Source organism: Giraffa tippelskirchi, chromosome 13 (genome assembly GCF_054371585.1).
Source record: "Giraffa tippelskirchi isolate mGirTip1 chromosome 13, T2T-mGirTip1v1.2.pri, whole genome shotgun sequence".
In the NCBI taxonomy this organism is placed as follows: domain Eukaryota; kingdom Metazoa; phylum Chordata; class Mammalia; order Artiodactyla; family Giraffidae; genus Giraffa; species Giraffa tippelskirchi.
Genome location: NC_137287.1, coordinates 1,970,969 through 1,991,134, shown reverse-complemented (window position 1 = coordinate 1,991,134; position 20,166 = coordinate 1,970,969).

Sequence of the window (20,166 nt, the reverse complement as noted above, 5' to 3'; positions counted from 1 at the left end):
CCCAGTCACGTCTGTTTTGCCGCTCCATGGACTGCAGCCTGCCAGGTTCCTCTGTCCAGGGCATTTCTCAGACAAGAATCCTGGAGTGAGTTGTTGCCATTTCCTGCTCCAAGGTGGGCAGAGAATATTGCCCCCCATTCTGCCCATGGGTTCACCCACGGGACCTGATTTGCCCAACAGAGCAAGGAGGGTATGAGGTTTCATCCCCAGCCAGCTCCCAGCCTGGGCCTCAAGACTGTCTGCACGGCTGCATTCGTCCTTTGGTCCTCCGCCAGCATCAGGAGCAGGACAGGGCTGGCTGGCCCACTGTCTCGGTACGAAAATGAGAGGCCTGGGGATCAGAGCCATCCTGGCCATGCCCAGCCTGGGTCATCCAGTCCTCAGCTGACCTTCAGCCCGGAGAGCTCCCATAATGACAGCTTTGGGCCACTGAACTTGAGGGTCTTTTTTGTTATGTGGCAATTTAATATCAGTAGTTAAGTGACACATTGCCTTCTCGTGAACCACTTGGTCCTTCCCATTCCATACATTTTCATATTTTTAAACAATTTTTATTTATTTGGCTGCAACAGGTCTTAGTTGCGGCATGTGGAATTTTTTTAGTTGTCGACCAGTGGTCACACTCAGGCCCTCTATATTGGGAGCACAGAGTCTTAGCCACTGGGCCACCAGGGAAGTCCTGCATGCATTTTATCTAATCTGCAGCTTCACAACCGCCACACCAGCCGCTCTTCTGCATTCTCTATGCTAATATTGACTCCCTAAGACCCTTCGGCACCACCATCGATTTTCCAGTCCCCCTGGGTCCCTTGTATCGATGCTTCCATCTCCTTTGAACCTTCCTTGGACCCGCAGCACCCTTTACACAGGGAGCTGGCTCATCCCACCTGGTCCCCTCCTCTCCCTGCACTTGGCTTCCATTCCTGCCCTTCTTTCTCCCCTCCCCATCTCTCCCGGCCTCGTAGAAGGTGGGCAGGTGTTCACCCTTCCCCTGGGAATCTCTGCTGCCTTCTTTGCAGGAAGGCATTTAGAAACGCTCTGTGGAGGCATTATTCATACATGAGACACTGTCACTGCTGATGGGGCAGGTAGGCCCCACCGCGGGCTCGGGGACCCCTGGTGCCAAGCTCTCCTGGCAGAAGCAGCCTGGCTCCCATGGAACAGACGCAGCCTCGTCTGGCAGCAGGCAGCCTCTGCCAACAGCAAATTCTGCCCGCTGCAACTGTTATTTGACAGCATTTGTTAACATATTAATGACAGGAAAAGGCTTTTGGCAGAAACAGCTCATCCCTGGGTCCTCCTCTCTGAAAGAAAGCGATGGGTCCATGTGGGAAGGTGAAGCAGACACAACAGAATCAATGCCCTCTGAAATGATCCCCAATGTCGCCAAGGTTGTTTGAGAGTGTTGGGTCTCACAGGCAGACACGCATCTGTCGGTTGAATCCTAAAGTCACACAATTTGGGTGCAAGGAACAGGGACTCCCACAGGCTAACTCCAGGAAAAGGAATGTCTCCATTGGGCCCCCCATCTGTTGAGCCCGATGGGAAGCCAAAGACAGGCTAGTCCATTCATGTCATCCATACAGATCAGGGAAGGAGATACGAAAAAGGACCTGGATACTTGAACCTTTCAGGCAAACCCCAAGACAGATGTTCAGGGCTGGGTTCCACAAAGTCGGAAGGATTCCAGGTGCAGTAAGACACACAGAAGGGAAGATATTTACACCCAGGAGGCTTAGGCCAGGCAGCGTCGCACCTGGCAGCACCAGGGTCAGCCAGGAGACAGAGAGAGGGTCAGTGCGGACCGGAAACCTCACTGAGGTTTCTGCGGAAGGAGTGGACAAGGCGGGGTGGGCAGCTGAGGACTGGCTGGTTTGGATCATTCCAGCAGGTTCGGGGCACAGGGCCCGTCCCCGGTTGTGTAGAAACTGCCCAGGGTGGAGAGGGCAGGGACGGTGGCCCGGAGTGTGGGAGCCGGTGGAGGAGGTATGGGCAGTGGGCTCTGGGTCGGTTGGTTTGCCTTGGGAAGGTGTGCTTACAGGTGAGTTGTTTGCTAGCTTTAGGAATTAGCCAGCCCTGGAGGGACGGTCCCTCAGAGTCAGCAGGACCGCACATGTCAAAGCATCAGAATCCAGAAAATAAAAGAAACGATTAACACAAATGGTGAGCCCAGAGAAGAAGAGTTTCCAAAGGGGAGGCTGTCCTCACAGCAACTTTTTCAGCGGAACCTCCTGTGTGTGAAGACCTGGGCCAAACGCAGGAGAATCCCAGGAAGCGAGGGGCCCCTGCCGTCATCACGCATCTGATGCAGATGCGGGGACTTCAGGACAGGGGGACTGGGAGCCCCCGTGCGTGCAGGCATCGTCCACTCCAGGGGGGACCCTTGGGGTCAGTGCCAGGAGTGGGCAGCCGGGGGTCCACTCCCAGAGCCAGTTCTCAAAGCAGCTGAGCACACACATTGTTCCCTCTGCCACAGCCATCCCCTGGCTTTTCAGGACACGATGTTTTTTGCTGAATGACCACTACGAGACCCTCTAGGGAATGGGTGGAGGCGGCAGAAGAGGTGGGAAGGCAGCATAAAGGATGCCCTGGGGGCGTCGGGATGGGCAGGGCAGGCTAGGACCCCCAGAGAAAGAACATACTACGAGGGGCGGCTCTTGCTGCCAGCCTCTTTGCACTTAAAATAGATCACACACTGAAATATGGGAGACTCCGGAGAGCAAACGCCAAAAATCTTCAAACAAGGGCAATTAATTTTCTTGCTCAAACCCCATCCCCAATGCTACGAGAGGTTTCTTTCAGCAAACGTGGAACATTAACGTGGCTGGAAGTCAATCAGCCACCCACGTTGAAAATAAGAGCTGCACACCAAAAGGAAAATGGAAAAATGTCAGGAGGGTAGGAGAAAATGGACCAGGTTTCAGAGTGTCCTTTGAAAAACAGCACCAGGCGCTTCCAATGGCTTCCAAGTTAATGGTCCCCGTGAAGCTGCTTGTCTCTCCTTTACAGGGCGCCCTCTGCCCAGCACCCTTGGGGTCCCTTTGACACAGATGAGAGCCAGCCCTGCTCCCGACAGCCCTCCTTCTCTGGAGGACGAGCGGGGGTCGGAAGGTCTCTGCATCGGGCCAGGGAGGCCCCAGTCCCCTGCAACTCAAATGCAGCATCACATGAAACGTTCAAAGCCCAGGACAGTTACAAACGCCTTTCTTCATTATGATTTTTTTTTTCCTTGAGCTTGCTAATTAAATCATTAAATTTTTATCTTCACTTAACTGTGGATAAGAGCCATTTGAAACATTTAATTAGTATGCTGCAAGAGATATGCAGGAGCCAGGAGTCTCTGCAAGGTGGGACTGTTAGGAAGGGGAGGGGGGGTGGGGAGGGAGACACACAGGCAGAGAGACAGAGAGTGGATGGTTCACTTGCAAAGGAATCTCTCCTGCCCAGGTGGGAGCTGCAAGAGGAGCCAGATCCTCCTGCCTAGTCCTGCCTCTCTGCCTTTTCTCGTGAGCTCTGGCTGCCAGCCAGGTTCTCTCCCTGCGTGCATGCCTCTGTGTGTGTGTGTGCATGCCTCTGTGTGTGTGTGTGTGTGTGCCTCTGTGTATGTGTGTGTGTGCATGCCTCTGTGTGTGTGTGTGCATGCCTCTGTGTGTGTGTGTGTGTGTGTGTGTGTGCGTGCCTCTGTGTATGTGTGTGTGTGCATGCCTCTGTGTGTGTGTGTGTGTGTGCGTGCCTCTGTGTATGTGTGTGTGTGCATGCCTCTGTGTGTGTGTGTGTGTGCGTGCCTCTGTGTATGTGTGTGTGTGCATGCCTCTGTGTGTGTGTGTGTGTGTGCGTGCCTCTGTGTATGTGTGTGTGTGCATGCCTCTGTGTGTGTGTGTGTGCATGCCTCTGTGTGTGTGTGTGTGTGCATGCCTCTGTGTATGTGTGTGTGTGCATGCCTCTGTGTGTGTGTGTGTGTGTGTGCGTGCCTCTGTGTATGTGTGTGTGTGCATGCCTCTGTGTGTGTGTGTGTGTGTGTGTGTGTGCACGCATGTGTAGAGAGAGATGGACAGATAGAGACAGAGAGAGGGGAGAAACAGAATGAGAAGGAGACAGAGCAAGAGGCTCAGGGCTCCTGGCTCAATGATCTAAATTGCATTTCAAATTTTACATACATTTACATTCAGGGTCTCCAAGTTCCCTGCCCTTCTCTCATTCCCAGCCAGCAAAATAAAACATCATGAAATAAAATTGAAGTAGTGCGGCTCCAAGGTCAAGCTCATATTCAGCAGGTTGGGGAAAAGGCCCTTGAGTCCCCTGGGGATTGAAGCTGCCAGTTACGAGCCCTCCCTGCTGGCCGGCAGCTTGCTAAGCATTTTTCTAGGGTCGCACAAAATCCCATGACAATCCCAGAATTACAAACTCGGTGGCTTAGAAAACTGATGGCCTCACATATCTGGAGACCAGAGGGCCGAAGTCCAGGTGTCTGAAAGTCCGTGCTCACCCCCAAACCTGCAGGAGACCCCCGCCCCACCTCTGCCAGCTTCAGGAAGCGCCAGCTGTTCTCTGGCTGGCGGTGGCTTCAGCCCAGTCTTCACGGTGGGTCTCCCCGTGTCCATCTTCACATCCTCTCCCCTCTTCACGTGTCTCTGGGTCCAAAGCTCCCAGCTTATAAGGACCCCAGTCCTCTGGACCCCAGCCCATCCCAATGCTCTCACCTTAATTCTATTAACTCTACAAAGACCTCATCTCCAGGGAAGGCCGCATCCACAGGGACGGGGGTCAGGACCTCAACGTACCTTGTTGGGGACACAAGGTAACCCATCACCAGGCCTGGGAGAGATTTCAACATGCCTGCAAGGTCACACAGCTGGTCAGTGTGGGAGCTGGGTTTACAGCACAGACCTGACCTCAGCATCAGGCGGCTAACTGCTGCGCTGTTCAGGGAGCTTTCCAGGCCTTACGTGCAGGGGCTTCTGCCCCGTCCTGGGACCAGCAGGGGGGTGCCAGCCGGCCAAGCCCAGCCAGAGTCTGCAGAGCGCCTCGGCCTCTCCCCTGGTGGCCGCCGGCTTCCATGTCACTGTTCTGTGGACCCCTCCTCCCTCATCCTGTCCGGCTTCCATGTCGCTGTTCTGTGGGCCCCTCCACCCCCATCCTGCTCAGGGCGGAGCTCCGGGCGCCAACCAGAGCGAGGAGGCTGGGGAGGGGCGAGGGAGGGGCGGTCCCTGAGAGCCAGGCACCCCCCTGTGTGACCTGCCCGCTCAGGTTAAGCGGATTCTCTCTTCAGGTGGCTCCTTGCCAAGACGCACTGCACCCCCAGGCACATCCGCCAGGCTTCCTGCAGGAGGGGATTAAAGGAGTGGAAGGATTGCCCATTACACACGGTAATTATTAAAATCCTTTGAGGCAGCACCCAGGAGAGAGTATGCAAAACATTTAAGGGAACTTCTGGTACCAAACCGCTATTATCCTGTGGAGTTCCAGACGCGGGGGAGGAACACAGGGATGCCAGCGCTCAGGAAACACCGCGTTACAGGGCCGCAGTGAGGCCCCCGTGACGTTACGAACCCGGCCCCTGTGTTAGGAGGTGAGAGAGTGGGCCGGGCTTTGATTTCAACCGCTACCTGGCGAGTTTAACCCTTCTCTCTGGTTCCTGCGTGCTCAGTCACGATCAGACTCTCTGTGACCCCGTGGACTGTAGCCCGTCAGGCTCCTCTGTCCGCAGGATTCTCCAGGCAAGAATACTGGCGTGGGTTGCCATTTCCTTTTTCTGAAGATCTTCCCAACCCAGGGATCGACCCCAAGTCTCTTGCTTCTCCTGCCCTGGCAGAGGGATTCTTTACCACTGAGCCACCTGGGAAGCCCTCTTCTCTCTGGGTGTGGGGTGGAATACGTAGTTTCACCAAGGCCTCTTTGCAGCTGCACGTTGGGGAAGCAGGATTTCTGCTCTGGGGCAGACAAAGCTGGTGACCACACTCTGGCCTCAGTGAATTCCAGAGATTTCTTAAAAGAGCAGAGGGAGAGAGTGTGCTGAGCGGGCGAGGAAAGTAGGGAAACAAACCCTCCAACGTGGTGATCACCTCCCTCACTTAACCCACCATTTCTTCCTGGCCAGGGAGGGACGGACTGAGAGACAGAACGGGGGATGAGGGGCCCATGCAGACCTCGGCTTGCGGACACAGGACTCCCCCTCCCCACAGAAAGTGAGACCTGGCCGTCCCCCACCCCAGAGTGCATGCCCAAGAAAGTTCTGGTTAGATTCTTGGTTCGGGCAGAGACAGGGTCATTATCTCTTCCTTGTTAGGAGGGAACATTCCACAAAAGGAAACGCAGAAAGTTTTTTGTGAGGTGCATCCGGAACTTTCTACCGCCCGGGGCGCTCCCTGGGGCTTTATTGATGCCCCAGGCAATGAAGTCGAGTGGGATCTGCTGTGAGCTCCTAATTGCTCCTGAACTCCTGACAGCTCAATGCCATCCTCCGTAGTTACCAGCTCCACTCTCTCCTCACCCGGCTCCTGAGGCCAGTGAGGCTTCTCCGCTGACCGGGAGCTGTGGCAAGGCTGGAAATGTCCCCTCTGCCAGCCCTGTGCATCGTGTCCAGTGGGGGAGAGCCCGCTCGCGTCATTTCTCTGCCAGGCCACATGGTCCCCTGGGGCCGTTGCCAGTGGCATTCTAAGAGTCTTGGACTTGCTAACAGAGAGCTGTTCCAGGGACCAGCCCGAACCCATGCCCACTGAGTCCATCACTTTATCCAGGGACCAGCCCGAACCCATGCCCACTGAGCCCATCACTTTATCCAGCTCTTCAGCTCATCCGGGCACATCACAGCTTGAGAAGTGGGTCTGTGAGGTGGCCAGCCTGGATGGCACTCATTCCCCTCCTCCCACTCCCCCCCCACCGCAGGAGGGCAGGAGGAAAGAAATCTCCAGATCGGTCTGAAGGAACAGTCCAGAAAGCAAGGACTGGATCAGGGACGTGACCTCTGCTCCTCTGTACGGACCGGATGTCTGTGTCGCTCCCCAGCACCCACAAGTCACGCGTGTCGGTGTTGGGAGGTGGGGCCTTTGGAGAGGGGCTTAGGTCATGAGGGTGGAGCCCCATGATGGGATCAGTGCCCTTGCAGAAGGGACCCCAGAGAGCTCCCGCACCCCTTCCCCCAGGTGAGGACCCAGTGAGAAAATGAACCAGGAACAGCGCCCTCACCAGGCACTGAGTCTGCTGGCACCTTGATCTTGGGCTTCCTGGCCCCCAGAACTATGAGAAGTACTGTCTGCTCATTATCAGCCTCCTCCCCACCGCCCACTTCATTGCAGGAGCTTGAATGAGCTAAGAGCCTCCTTTGCACATGGGAAAGAAAGAGCTGCTTTTTGAGCTGGGCTTCTTGCAGGGTGTACCCCCACAGCTCTGGGAGGAGATGGTGACCCCCACCCCACCCCAGAAGGCAAACCCAGAGTGCTGAGAACACAGACAAGAGGAAACGCTCCCTTGATCAAGTATGAATACCTCTCTGCCTGCCCCAACCTGCGATGTGTGTGAGCTGTCGCCCTCTGCTGGGCTCTGTGAGAAGTACGCAAGTCTGGGGGCTGTACTGGACACCTATCAGAGTCTCAGTACAAAGACAGGGTAAGAACAGTCAGCATTTCCTGAGGACCGCTCTGTCCTGGGCACTCTTCGAGGGTCTTTATACACTAACCATTTAATTCTCACACACCCCATGAGACTTTTCTCATTATTTTTTAAAGATTGGGGTGTATGCATTTAAAACTCAGTCAATTCAGTTCAGTTCAGTTGCTCAGCCGTGTCTGACTCTTTGCAACCCCAGGGACTGCAGCACACCAGGCTTCCCTGTCCATCACCATCTCCCAGAGCTTGCTCAAACTCATGTCCATCGAGTCAGTGATGCCATCCAACCATCTCATCCTCTGTGGCCCCTTTCTCCTCCCACCTTCAATCTTTCCCAGCATCAGGGTCTTTTCCAGTGAGTCAGTTCTTCGCATCAGGTGGCCTAAGCATTGGAGCAGTATACATGGCAGAGACTCCACCACTTTAACCCGTTTGGAGAGTACAGTTCAGCAGCTTAATACACGTTGTTATTTCACCATCATCGTCTCCAGAACTTGATCATCTTCCCAAACAGAAACTCTGCTCATTAAATACTAATTCCCCAACCCTCTCCTGAGGATGCATTTTCTACTTTGTGTCTCCATGACTCTGTCTACCCTAGGAACGTCACACAGTGGGTTAAGCATTTTTTTCCCCATAATTAGCTAATTTAAACTAAATTTCCTTTCTTAAATCAACCCTGAATATTCATTGGAAGGACTGATGCTGAAGCTCTAATACCTTGGCCACCTAATTCAAAGAACCAACTCATTGGAAAAGACCTTGATCCTGGGAAAGACTGAAGGCAAAAGAAGAAGCGGGTGACAGAGGATGAGATGGTTGGATGGCATCACTGAGTCAGTGGATGTGATCTGAGCAAACCCTGGGAGATGGTGAAGGAGAGGGGAGCCTGGCGTGCTGCAGTCCATGAGGTCGAAAAGAGTTGGACACAACTTAATGACTGAACAGCAAACTAAAATCATTTAGCATTTTACTTGAAGCAAACAGACATGCTGTAGTACACGTGCAGCTTATTGCAATATCTAAAAATAATTTTTAAAAGTTAACTTTGTGGGGACTTGCCAGGTGGTCCAGTGGTGAGGACTCTGCACTTCCACTGCCATGGGTGCAAGAGAAGCAATCCTGCAAGCCTCGCAGCAAAAAAACTTAGCGAAATGAGGAACGTGACCCACAAGCTGTCTTATATTTCTGGAAATGGACCTCAAACAATAAAGGCCAGGGCAGAAATAACAGCAGCCACTCCAGCCGCTTCAGGAAAGTTCTGGAAAGTGGGCCGTGAAGCCGTTGGCGCCGGCCCCTGACCTGGGAAGCCCCGTGTCCCCCCACTGGCTCTCCAGGTGGCAGGGGGCCTGCTCACGCTGCGTCTCTAAGCCGAGCTGCTCTCCTGTCTGAGCGGTTGTCACAGCCTGCCGGCCACAGCCAAGTCTGGGAGCCAAAGGTGGCGGGTCAGCATCTGAGGCGTGAAGCCAGGCAGCCGGCCATGGAGATGCGCCCAGTCTCGTGGATGCCCATCGGTGCCCCCCTCCCCGAGCTGGCAGCTCCCAAGAAGGCTGGATCCGACCCCTGGGTGATCCCAGCGTCCTGTTGGCAAGGGAAGGAGAAACTCAGAGAGGCCCGTCCAGAGGCCTCACTCCCTGGGAGGAGGTCCCCTCATCCCTCCAACATTACTTCCAAGTCCTCTCCCTTCGAGGGAGAATGCCTTTGCCCCCAGGGTGAGCGTAACCCCCTCTTGCTAATTGTATCACCTCCAGAAGCTGGTCTAGACCTGAAGGAGGTTCCTGGCTGCCGGACAAGCGTTCCCAGACCAGGACCTGTGACCACAGCTCTCCCTGGGCCGCTCGCTCTAAGAATCCGATTCCCTCAAACCGTCCTCCCGTCTCCTTCCCTCACTGGGAGCGCAGGGCTGTTCTTTGGGTCTGTGTCTGGCATTGAAACACGTCGTAAACTACAATACAATAAACAGACCGCCAGTGGGAATCTGCTGTCTGATGCAGGGAGCTCAAACTCGGTGCTCTGTGACAACCTGGAGGGCCGGGAGGGAGGCTCACGACGGAGGAGCCACATGAATACCTGCGGCCAATTCACATGGCAGAAGGCGACACAAGATTGTCAAGCGACTGTCCTCCAATTAAAAATAAGCTTAAAAAAAAGTCTCGATTCCTCTTCCTTTAATGACATGTGGGGCAGGGCCCCCTGGTGAGATACAGGCCATCCTTCCTTTTATTCATTTTTTTAAATTTATTTTTAAATTTTTATTTATTTATTTATTTTTGGCCAAGCCATGCTGCTACAGGATCTTAGTTCCCTGACCAGGGACGAAACCTGGGTCCCCTGCCTTGGAAGCACCAAGTCCTAACCACTGGACCGCCAGGGAAGTCCCTTCCATCCACTTAAAAGATGAAACAACTTCTCCAGCGCAAAACCTGACTGAGTAGAAACGGCACAGGCTGGTCCCCACGGGGTTAGCTACTTCCATTTAACAGGTCCCCTTCCCCCCGGGACCAGCATCATCTCGGAGAAAGAATCACAGCCTGCCTCTTAAAACCTCCCCGGGCCTGGCGGTTGAGCAGGGCGAGTCAGCCTGAGGGGCTTGCTGAGGTTTCACCCTCCCGTTTAGTTTAGGGATGTCTTCACGGCTCACTGATCGTCGCCTCCTCTCTGACTCTCTGCTTTCCAAAGGGAACCGATTCAGGACCGGAGACACGACCTCTCTGCTCTGTGCCCTCATCCCCTGTAGGCTAAAGAATGAGGCAGGGGACATGCTTCAATTCCCCGATTTAATGAGCAAGACTTCCACCCCAGCGGGGCTCAGCCATGGGGAGCTCAACGGGGTACAGGGGGGTCTGCCTGGGTGAGGGCAGGGCAGGGGGGGCGAGGGGCCCAGACGGCCCCCAGGCAGGCCCCTGGAGGCTGGCTTTGATGCTGTCCCAGAATTTGGTTCAGAGTCAAAGCAAAGGAATGGATTTGTTAGCTGGAATGCAGCCCTGACTTCTCCCCAGGAAATTCTCTGAAAAAGAGATTTAACCTGGGAGGATTTCAAGGAGGTGATGAATCACCTAGCTCCTCTCCAGCCTTTCATATCCAGCGGTTCACTTTCCTACCTTGGATGAGATAAATGGATGCAAAACATCCTTAGATTCCTGGGTGCTTTGAAGTTTTCAAAGGCCTTTACTTACCTCGTGCCCTAGGGGAGAATGGGTGAGGCGAAGTACTGGGAGCTGGGGGTGGGGGGAGCGAAAGGCCACTTCGTACCAAGAGAGAAACAGGATGTGAATAAGGTGCAGCGACTTTCCCAACGTCCCACGGCCCGGGAAGTGTGGTTGGGACCGGAGCCAGGTCTCTACCGCCAAGGAGTGGGTACCACTGGGACAGACCAGGAAGAACAGTGTGCGGTCGCAGGAAGCCCCCTGCACCGCAAAAGGGCTGGAGAGCAGGGCGGGCCCAACCACAGCCCCAGGCCAGTCCCTGCCTCTTCTGTGAGCAGTGCTGACTGGAGCAGGGCCGCTCTCAGGCTCCAAGAGCGGAGGCCAGTAGTTGCCACGGAGACCTATGGCTCACAAAGCCGTAAATATTTAGTGCCGGATCCTTTACCCGGCTTTCCCGGTGGCTTTCCATCCCAGATGGTAAAGAATCTGCCTGCAATGCAGGAGATGTGGGTTCAGTCCCTAGGTCGGGACGATTCCCTGGAGAAGGAAATAGCAGCCCACTCCAGTCTTCCTGCCGGGAGCACCAGGCCCTTTACCCGAAGTTTCCTTTCCTTGCTTTTCTTGTTGTTGTTCAGTTGCTCAGCTGTGTCTGACTCTTCAAGACCCCGTGGACTGCAGCACGCCAGGCTCCCCTGTCCTTCACCATCTCCTGGAGCTTGCTCAGACTCATGTCCATCAAGTCGGTGATGCCATCCCACCGTCTCATCCTCTGTCACCCCCTTCTCCTCCCACCCTCAATCTTTCCCAGCATCTGGGTTTTTTTCCAATGAGTCAACTGTTCGCATCATGTGGCCAAAGTATTGGATCTTCTGCATCAGTCCTTCCAGTGAATATTCAGGATTGATTTCCTTTAGGGTTGACGGGATGGATCTCCTTGTTGTCCAAGGGACTCTCGAGTCTTCTCCAGCACTGAATCTCTAGTTCCACTCAGGACTGCTCAGGGTCACCCAGACTAGAATGATCTCAAGCCACAGGATGATTTTTTTCTTCCTTCTGTTTCATCTTAGCAGCTTTCTTCCTGCTGTGTCCACCCACCCCTCACCTGTTCTAGCTGCTGGAAGCCCTCTCATGGGCCCTAATGGATCAAGTCCATAGGACTCTTCAAAGTGAAATAATCCAGGGATCATAGGGCAGTCATGTTATCTATCCCTTTGCCAAGCCCCAGACTGAGAGCATCTTGACGGAATCTTCCCAACAGCCAGGTGAGAGAGGGCCTGTTACCAGCCCATTTTATAGATGGGAACACTCAAGTCTTCCTGAAACCAAAACTTATATTCCAATCACTGTGCATTATTGCCTCCTGGGGGCGTCCTGGATGATAGCTATGACTTGTTTTCAAAGAGACAGACTTTTCACTAAGGAAAATCCCAAACATTCATATGTTTGGATCCATGGTGCTAGTTATCCTTAAGGATGCTGGATGGTTGAAGGGAATCCATTGGACCAACTTCCCCCTACACTTTTGGCAGCCTCGAGCACAAGCGCCATCCATCATGGTTGATCAGGTCAGGGAAAGACAGGGTCCCCTCACCTTGCCACAGTCTGCAGCATTCCAGCTGGCCAATCCTCAGTTTGCCTACGGGCAGATGCATGGTTCACACAGTAGCCATAAGTAGAGAATGTTCTAGAACCCAGCCAGGTGGTAGGAAGGGCCAGGCACCCTTCATGGTCAAGAGTAAAATGTGGACCCAAGTACCCATGATGAGGGGTGTGTCTAACCAGGTTATGTGTGATGCAAACACTAATCCTAAGCCTGAAAATACACACACCACACCCGCACATGTACACAACTACTGCTCATAAGGGGAAAAACCACCCAAGCTCCAATTCTGCCTGCTGAAAAACACAGATGCTCTCACATCTCAGAGTTGGCCAACCAGCTTGGTTTGATAAAGGAGGAGATTCTCTTTTCAAGGCACCTCTGTGTATTTGTAAGTTTCCCTTCCTTCTCTTCCCATCTCAGAACTCAGGCTGTGCTGAGCAATGCCATCCTGGACTTACCAGTGAATGTCTGTCTAGTCTAAGTGGGATTTCTTAGGCCGTTTCCAAAGTCTGCAGATCTCCACTGGCATTCTCTTTATTTGCTCAGTCCCTGCTCAGGACAGGATATTGGCAGTGAATTATTTATACCCCCAAGAAACCAAAAGAAAGAGAGGGAGAAAAGAAGAGAGTGCAAGAAAACAGTAATTTCTATGCGGCTGTCTTGCAGGTGTCTGCCTTTCTCACCAAAAAATATTTCATTCTTTCGGTTTTGAAAATTTCATTTGTGCGCTGCCCCTGGAGGACAGCGTCATTGATTTATTTAAAATATTTATGCTGAATTACAGCATCAGAGAGACACATGCATTAGCAGGAGCTGTGCGGAACAATATGCCTACAAAGTTTATTTTTGAACAGAAAGTTGAGAAGGCTGTGTCTACAAACATCAAACGACTCATTCTTCGCTAATTACTGACACCTGCAGCAGAATCACTCTCTACTAAAAACTCAGCATTTCGGTTAATTTCTGCTCCAATTAGTATGGTAACAAATGCATCGGCTGCTTGATCGCAGAAGCCTCACAATGACTTCGGGAGCTTTCCATCTTCTTCCTAAAATCCTAGCCAAGAAATTAAGAATAGGCAACCATGTGGGCTTTATGGACGGACCCAGGTGGTCAGGGTCCCTCATCAACAGCAGAGCAGCTTCAGTTCAATCTTTTAAGCTGGGACAGCAGAGAGGTTGGGGGTTGAGGGGGGGTCAGACAATCGGGTTCACGCTGCTGCTCTGCTGGTCACATGCTGCGTGACCGTGGGCAAGTCACTCGGCATCTCTGAGTCTCAGGGTGGGGGTGAACGATCGGTTCATCTCACCGGGATGCTGGTCCTCGGACTTTGGCTGGTGCTCCATGCCCACTGTTCCCCACGGCTACTGCTCAAGATCAGCCCCATTTTTGACCCCAAAAGGCCCCACCAACATCGCCCCCTATTTCAGTTCCCCAGGTTTAGCTCTTAGTCTAGGTTCCAGTGCTGCAGGCTCCTGCCTTCCACCAGTCCTGGATGGCACCTTCATCCTAACCCGGCGCCACCCACCAGACGGAGAGAGCAGTGATGAAGCTGCCACCACAGCTTGCTGCTCACCAGTGATGCTAAGGGCACTTTCTGTGTTGCAAGGGCCTCACATGCATTAAGACAATAAGCCTTCACGACTCCCACGAGGTAGGTACCATTGCTCCCCCATTTTATGGATGAGGAAACCAAGACTTTAGAGAAAAGCCGTCCAAAAACAGAGACAGACAATTCACAGAGGAAAGAATCCAAATTGCCTGACAAGCTTAGGAAAAGTTGCTCAGATTCACAAGCCACCAAGGAAAAGCAAACTACATTGGTCACGAGACACCCTTCTTCATCAGTTACATTAACAAATGATTCAAACGGCAGCAGCTTCCAACGCTGGCAGCAGAAGGGAAGTCAGGTGTTCACAGACCTTGTGAAACAGCGTGATTGCTGCAGCCTCTACGGGAATTAACCTCACAGTAAATAGCTATGAAAAATTTAAATGCATGTCCTTTGAACAAGTATTCGCACTTTGGGGAATCTGTCCTACACGAGTCAGATCAGTGGTGCGTGAAAGGTGTGTATCAGGGTGTCTGTGGTAGCGTGGTTGGAAGCAGGGACAAAGAAGGATTCCTACAGCATTGTAGTGGAGAAAAAGTTGGAACAATCCAAGGATGTCAAAGGATTGTTTGTGTTAATACTGTGGGGAAGTGGAAACAAACTTAATTTTCATCAATAGAGAGGAGCTGAATAAATTTTATACATCCATATTACAGAATATCATGCAACTATTTAAGGAGTTTTTTGATGTGGACCATTTTTAAAGTCTTTATTGAATTTGTTACAATATTGCTTATATATATATATATATATATATATATATGAAAATGAAAGTGAAGTTGCTCAGTCCTGTCCAACTCTGTGACCCCATGACTGTAGCCCACCAGACTCCTCCATCCATGGGATTTTCCAGACAATAATACTGGAGTGGGTAGCCATTTCCTTCTCCAGGAGATCTTCCCAACCCAGGGATTGAATCCAGGTCTCCCAAATTGTAGGCAGACGCTTTACCATCTGAGCCACCAGGGAAGTCCATTTATATATATATATATATTTATATATTTTTATATATATGATATATATATATATATACATGCCAATAACAAGTTGGGTTTTAGCTTCTGACCAGGGATCAAACACACACCCCTGAACTGGAAGGTGATATCTTAACCAGCGGACCACCAGGGACGTCCCCATGTAACAGTTCAAAAGAAAGAATTACGGTTCTACATGCCAGATTGCTAAGTGAAAAAGACAACCTAAGATGCTCCTTAAAATGGGTCAGAGAGCAACATTTTCGCTAACAGGAAACTATGTTGTTGTCAGTCATTCGATCCTGTCCAACTCCTTGCGACCTCATGAACTGTAGCCTGCCAGGCTCCTCTGTCCATGGAATTTTCCAGGCGAGAATACTGGAGTGGGTTGCCATTCTATATCCCATTATTTTAAGAGGTGTAATATAATGCCTTCCCAGGTTCAAAAACCCCAAAGTCCCCCAGATTACTAAAACTCTCTCCAAAAATCACGAAGCAACTCACCGAGAATTTATAATATCAGGCATTTAAAACATCAATAACCTAATTATTTAACACTTCACGCACCCACTCCAGGGGGCCTGTGAACACTGTTCAATGGCATTATTCTCCTTTATTGCAATTAACGTACCCCGTGATATCAGCAGACGACAAATAATATGTTAAAGGTACGCAGTGAATGCAAATGAGATTTCGCAAACTAAAGTGAACAAGGGAACGTTCTAATGATGGTGGTTTACCGATTAGTCATCTGAGAGGCCGGGAGGATGGGGCTGTGATGGACGCCCCCCAGACCCCCCCTTCGGTGGGGAGCTTGTCTCTCCAGCTGCCGGCAGTGCTGTGGGCAGACAGGCTCTCGCTGTGAGTCCTTCAGGAACTGCACCCCCCGGGGCCACGGCCCTGCCTGGGACAGCTAGTCCGTGTGGGTCACTGGTTTCCCGGCCTGATGGGCACGGCCAGACGTCTGCTCACCCATAAAGGCTGAGCAGGGGGGCAGCTGAGGACCGGCTGGTTTGGATCATGCCAGCAGGCTCCGGGCACAGGGCCCGTCCCCGGTTGTGTGGAACCTGCCCAGGGAGGAGAGGGCAGGGAGACGGTGGCGCAGAGGGCAGGAGCCGGTGGAGGAGGCGAGGGCGGTGGGCTCCGGGTTGGCCGGTTTGCACAGGGAGGTGTGCTCCCGGCTGAGCTGGTTACGGTCTCTAGGACCCAGCTGCCCGGGGAGGGGCGGGCCCTGGGGGGTCGGCAAGGCCCCGGATGTGGAACCGTCCGACCCAAGAATACAAGTGGGCACACCTGTGGACCGAGGCGGCTGGCGGGCTACAGTCCCCGGGGCTGCGAAGACTCGGGCAGGACGGAGCACGCACAGTCACACCTGTTAGCTGAACCAGCAGGTGCGGACAGGGAAACCCGTTGGCAGGACGGGCACAGTCGCAGGAAGACGGGAGCCTGTCCCAATGCCTCCTCCCGTTTCCACCTGCAGCCTCCGAGGTCTGCTCACAGGCTCCGGAGACACAGACTGTTGGGCACGAGTGCCCCAGGGTGACTGCCCTCCGCCTGGCGCCGCTTCACACCTGCAGCTCCTCACCCAGCTGCGCCCGTGAGCTCAGCCTCCGGCCAGGTAGGGCGCCCCGAGACGGGGCCGGCTGCCGCGCGGAGGGCGTTTAGTGAGGAGGGGGCTCGCGCCGTGGAGGGGTGAGGAGGCGGGAGAGGGCTGGGGACAGGTCCCGGGAGGCCGCCTCACCCGTCCAGGCCTGCGGGGAGCCCCTGGCGGTGCCGGCTGGGCCTTTGCATCAGCGCCCTGGGAGCCTGGAGGAGACCCAGCCGCAGGTCAGAGAGGGGAGGGCCGTGCGGAGGAGCGAGTCTCGGCGAGGGAGCACGCACAGAGGAGGAGCAGGGCTCCTCGGGGCTGGGAGGCTGGGTCTGGCGAGGTTGGAGGAAAGAGGCCACTGGGAGCAGCAGGGCCTTGGCGTGCGGGTCCCCTTGGGTCCTGCGGGGCAGCTTGAGTGATGCCCGCTGGGCACAGGGAGCCGCTGAAGAGGGTTCAGCAGGGCTGGGGCAAGCCTCGCCTGAATCTGCTCTGGTGTCCGGGCGGATCGCAGGGCATCCACGCCTGGCTCGGTTTTTGTGCCTGAATCAATGGACAGGAGCGGTTTGGAGCCGTTGCAGTGGTTCGAGGGGACGCGGACAGAGCCTGAGATACGTGGTGACTGATGGAAAAGCGTGCGTGCAGGGTGGGCAAGGAGCCGAGGGAGCCGCCGGAGGCTCCTTGGTCTAACTTGCAGCTGTGTGAGTGTCCGGCATTTAACTGAAACAGAACTCAAGGACAGCATGGATCTGGGGAGTAGTTACCTTCCTGTGAGCAAAAGGCGTCTTGCACGGAATCGAGTAGATTGTTTCCAAGTGCTGGGCTATAATTTTCCTTTTCCGCGATACCTTTGTCAGGTTTTGATATCAGAGTGATGTAGGCCTCAGAGGATGAGTTCAGAAGTATTCCTTCCTCTGCAATTTCTGGGGACCGTTTCAGAAGGACAGGTGTTAACTCTTCTCTAAATGTTTGGTTGAATATGGGAGCTGCAGGCCAGTGTCACTGATGAACACAGATGCAAAAATCCTCAAAAAAAAAATACAAGCAAACCAAATCCAATACATTAAAGGATCAGACATTGTGATCAGGTGGGCTTTATCCCGGGGATGCAAGGATTTGCAAATCAATCCGTATCTGCAAATCAATTAACAAACTGAAGAATAAAAACCCTGTGCTCATCTCAATAGATGCAGAAAAAGCTTTTGATAAAACTCAACATGAATTTATGATTAAAAAAAAACAACTCCCAGAAGGTGGGCATAAGAGGGAACATACCTCAACATAACAAAGGCCATATAGACAAGCCCACAGCTAACATCATACTCGGTGGTGAACAGCTGAAAGCATTTTCTCTGAAAGCTGCACCAATGCTCATATTGAAGGCAGCCGGCTGCCTCTCCTCCCTCCCCTCTTTTCCATCCCCCCTCCCTCCTCCCCAGAGTTCATTTTCAGCATCAGGGTATTGGGCGGCCTACACACGGCATTAAGGAAAACCTGGCAAAAATTCTATGTGACTTAAAATTCATTTGGGATACCTAGTCTTTCCTTAATTATTCCAAAAGCTGTATCCACTGCATCCAAAACTAGGGTGAGATGGTGAGTAGGGGTGTACACAGTGGTCTGCCAATACCGGCAGAAAGGCCCTGCAAATGTCTTATCCTCCCCAAGTCTGCTTCCTGGGCGCTAAAACACCGCAGAAGCCCCCTCTCGGCATGCAGAGAGGGCCGTGAAATCACCGTCATTCTCTTCCTTCTCGAGGCAGCTCTGCTCCCTTAGCTTGGAGGTATGAAATAACCAGCCCTCGCCAGAGTGGGCACCTCCCTGTCACCTCTCTACCCCTTGTCCCCCTGCCGGACTCTGACTCTCGTGCCTGATTCTCTGGATGTGACCTGGGGCTGCCGGTCTACAACCGGAAGACAGCGGGGGGGTGGGGGGCCCCTAGCCCCACCCCGCCCCCACCCCAGTTCCCGCCCCCTGCCTCCCGCCAATTTCCATAACCTGAGTCCTTCCTCCCCAGTTTGCAGCAACTTCCTTGGTAAATGATTATGAAGCGGAAAGTGGTCCTTTCTAGGCGAGAGATTACTCAGAATAAATCGCAGCCGCATTTTGCCTTCTTGTTTTTTTTCCCTGCGGTGCAGTCCGTGCTCCATCATCTTAAAGATCTTCGTTTGACGGTTAAGTGCATTCACGTAGACGGGTGTGATATTTCTTCCCTATTGTAATGATTATTTCCTCTTTTAATTTCTGAGTTGATGATTGCTTCCCATGATGCGGTCCCTAGCCCTGGAACAGAAAGGTTTCCACTCCACCTCAGTAGCCATGCTGCTGGGGAAGAAGGACAGCAGTGAGATGGAGTAGACCTACACAAACATAGGAATAAAACAGCAGCACTGACTGTCTAAGGAGGGTGAGTGTTGCCCTGGAAGAAAGGGGCCTGCCTGTTCACTTAGCAAATGGCTCCAAAGGCAGGTGAGCAACAAGGTTTGAGGCAGCTCGCATCACCTCCGATCATAATATGACTCTTTATGCAATACCCTTGTGCTTGTGTGCCAAGTCGCTTCAGTCGTGTTTGACTCTGTGCGACCCCGTGGGCTGTAGCCTGCCAGGCTCCTCTGTCCATGGGACTCTCCAGGCAAGAATGCTGGAGTGGGTTGCCATGCCCTCCTCCAGGGGATCTTCCCAACCCAGGAATCAAACCCACATCTTTTACATCTCTTATGTCTCCTGCATTGACGGGCGAGTTCTTCACCACTCGTGTCACCTGGGAAGCCTGTGGTACCATTATGATTAGGTTCAAAATGTGTGTTTATCAGAAGATCTGCAGGGACATCGAGGAGTTCTTCGTGTGCTTCACGAAGAACTTTCAGTTCTTTCCTCTGCATCACTGACCCAGTTCCACAGCCCCCAGAGGCAGAGGGAATCAAAAGGCGAAATAATCAAACGCTCAACCCCTCTCTGCCCAAGCCTTGTGTACTCCATCAGGCGCCATCAATGTGTCCTTTGCTGCCCAGCCTTAAGGTGGCGTCAGTGACTTGGACTTTAGAGAGGTGAGCCGGGCAGCCAGGAAGTCCTTCATCGGCCGGAGATGACAGGTGACAGGTGATGGAAACCCTGGCCACCCAGAGTGTGGTTTGGAGACCACCAGCCTAGCATCACCTGCGATCTTGTTAGAAACGCACCCCCCCCCCCGCGGCAGTTTCTGGACACTCGGGTGACCCGTCTGGACACTGCAACTTGACAAGGAGTGATTAGGGAAGAGCTTCCCGAAAGTAAAACCCAGAGAGATGCTGGCACTCTGCTGTAAATGGAGACCCGGGGACATTAGGTCGGGGCCGGTTTTCAGGGCTTCAAAGCAGTAAGGTCCCCAGAGTTGGGAGGCCTCGCTGGGCATTTGGGAACGCTTCACTGACGTGTACAGGCACGCCTCCATTATTACTTGCTGCAGACACTGCATTTTCCACCAAGTCAAGGTCTGTGTCAACCCTGCATCTGGCAAGTCTTTCAGCTCCATTTTCCCAGCAGCTTTTGCTCACTTCCTGTCTGTGTACCACGTTCTGATCGTTCTCACCACCTCTCAAACTTTTTCATTATTACTGTGTTTGTTATGGTGATATGTGAACAGTGATATCTGAGTTACTACT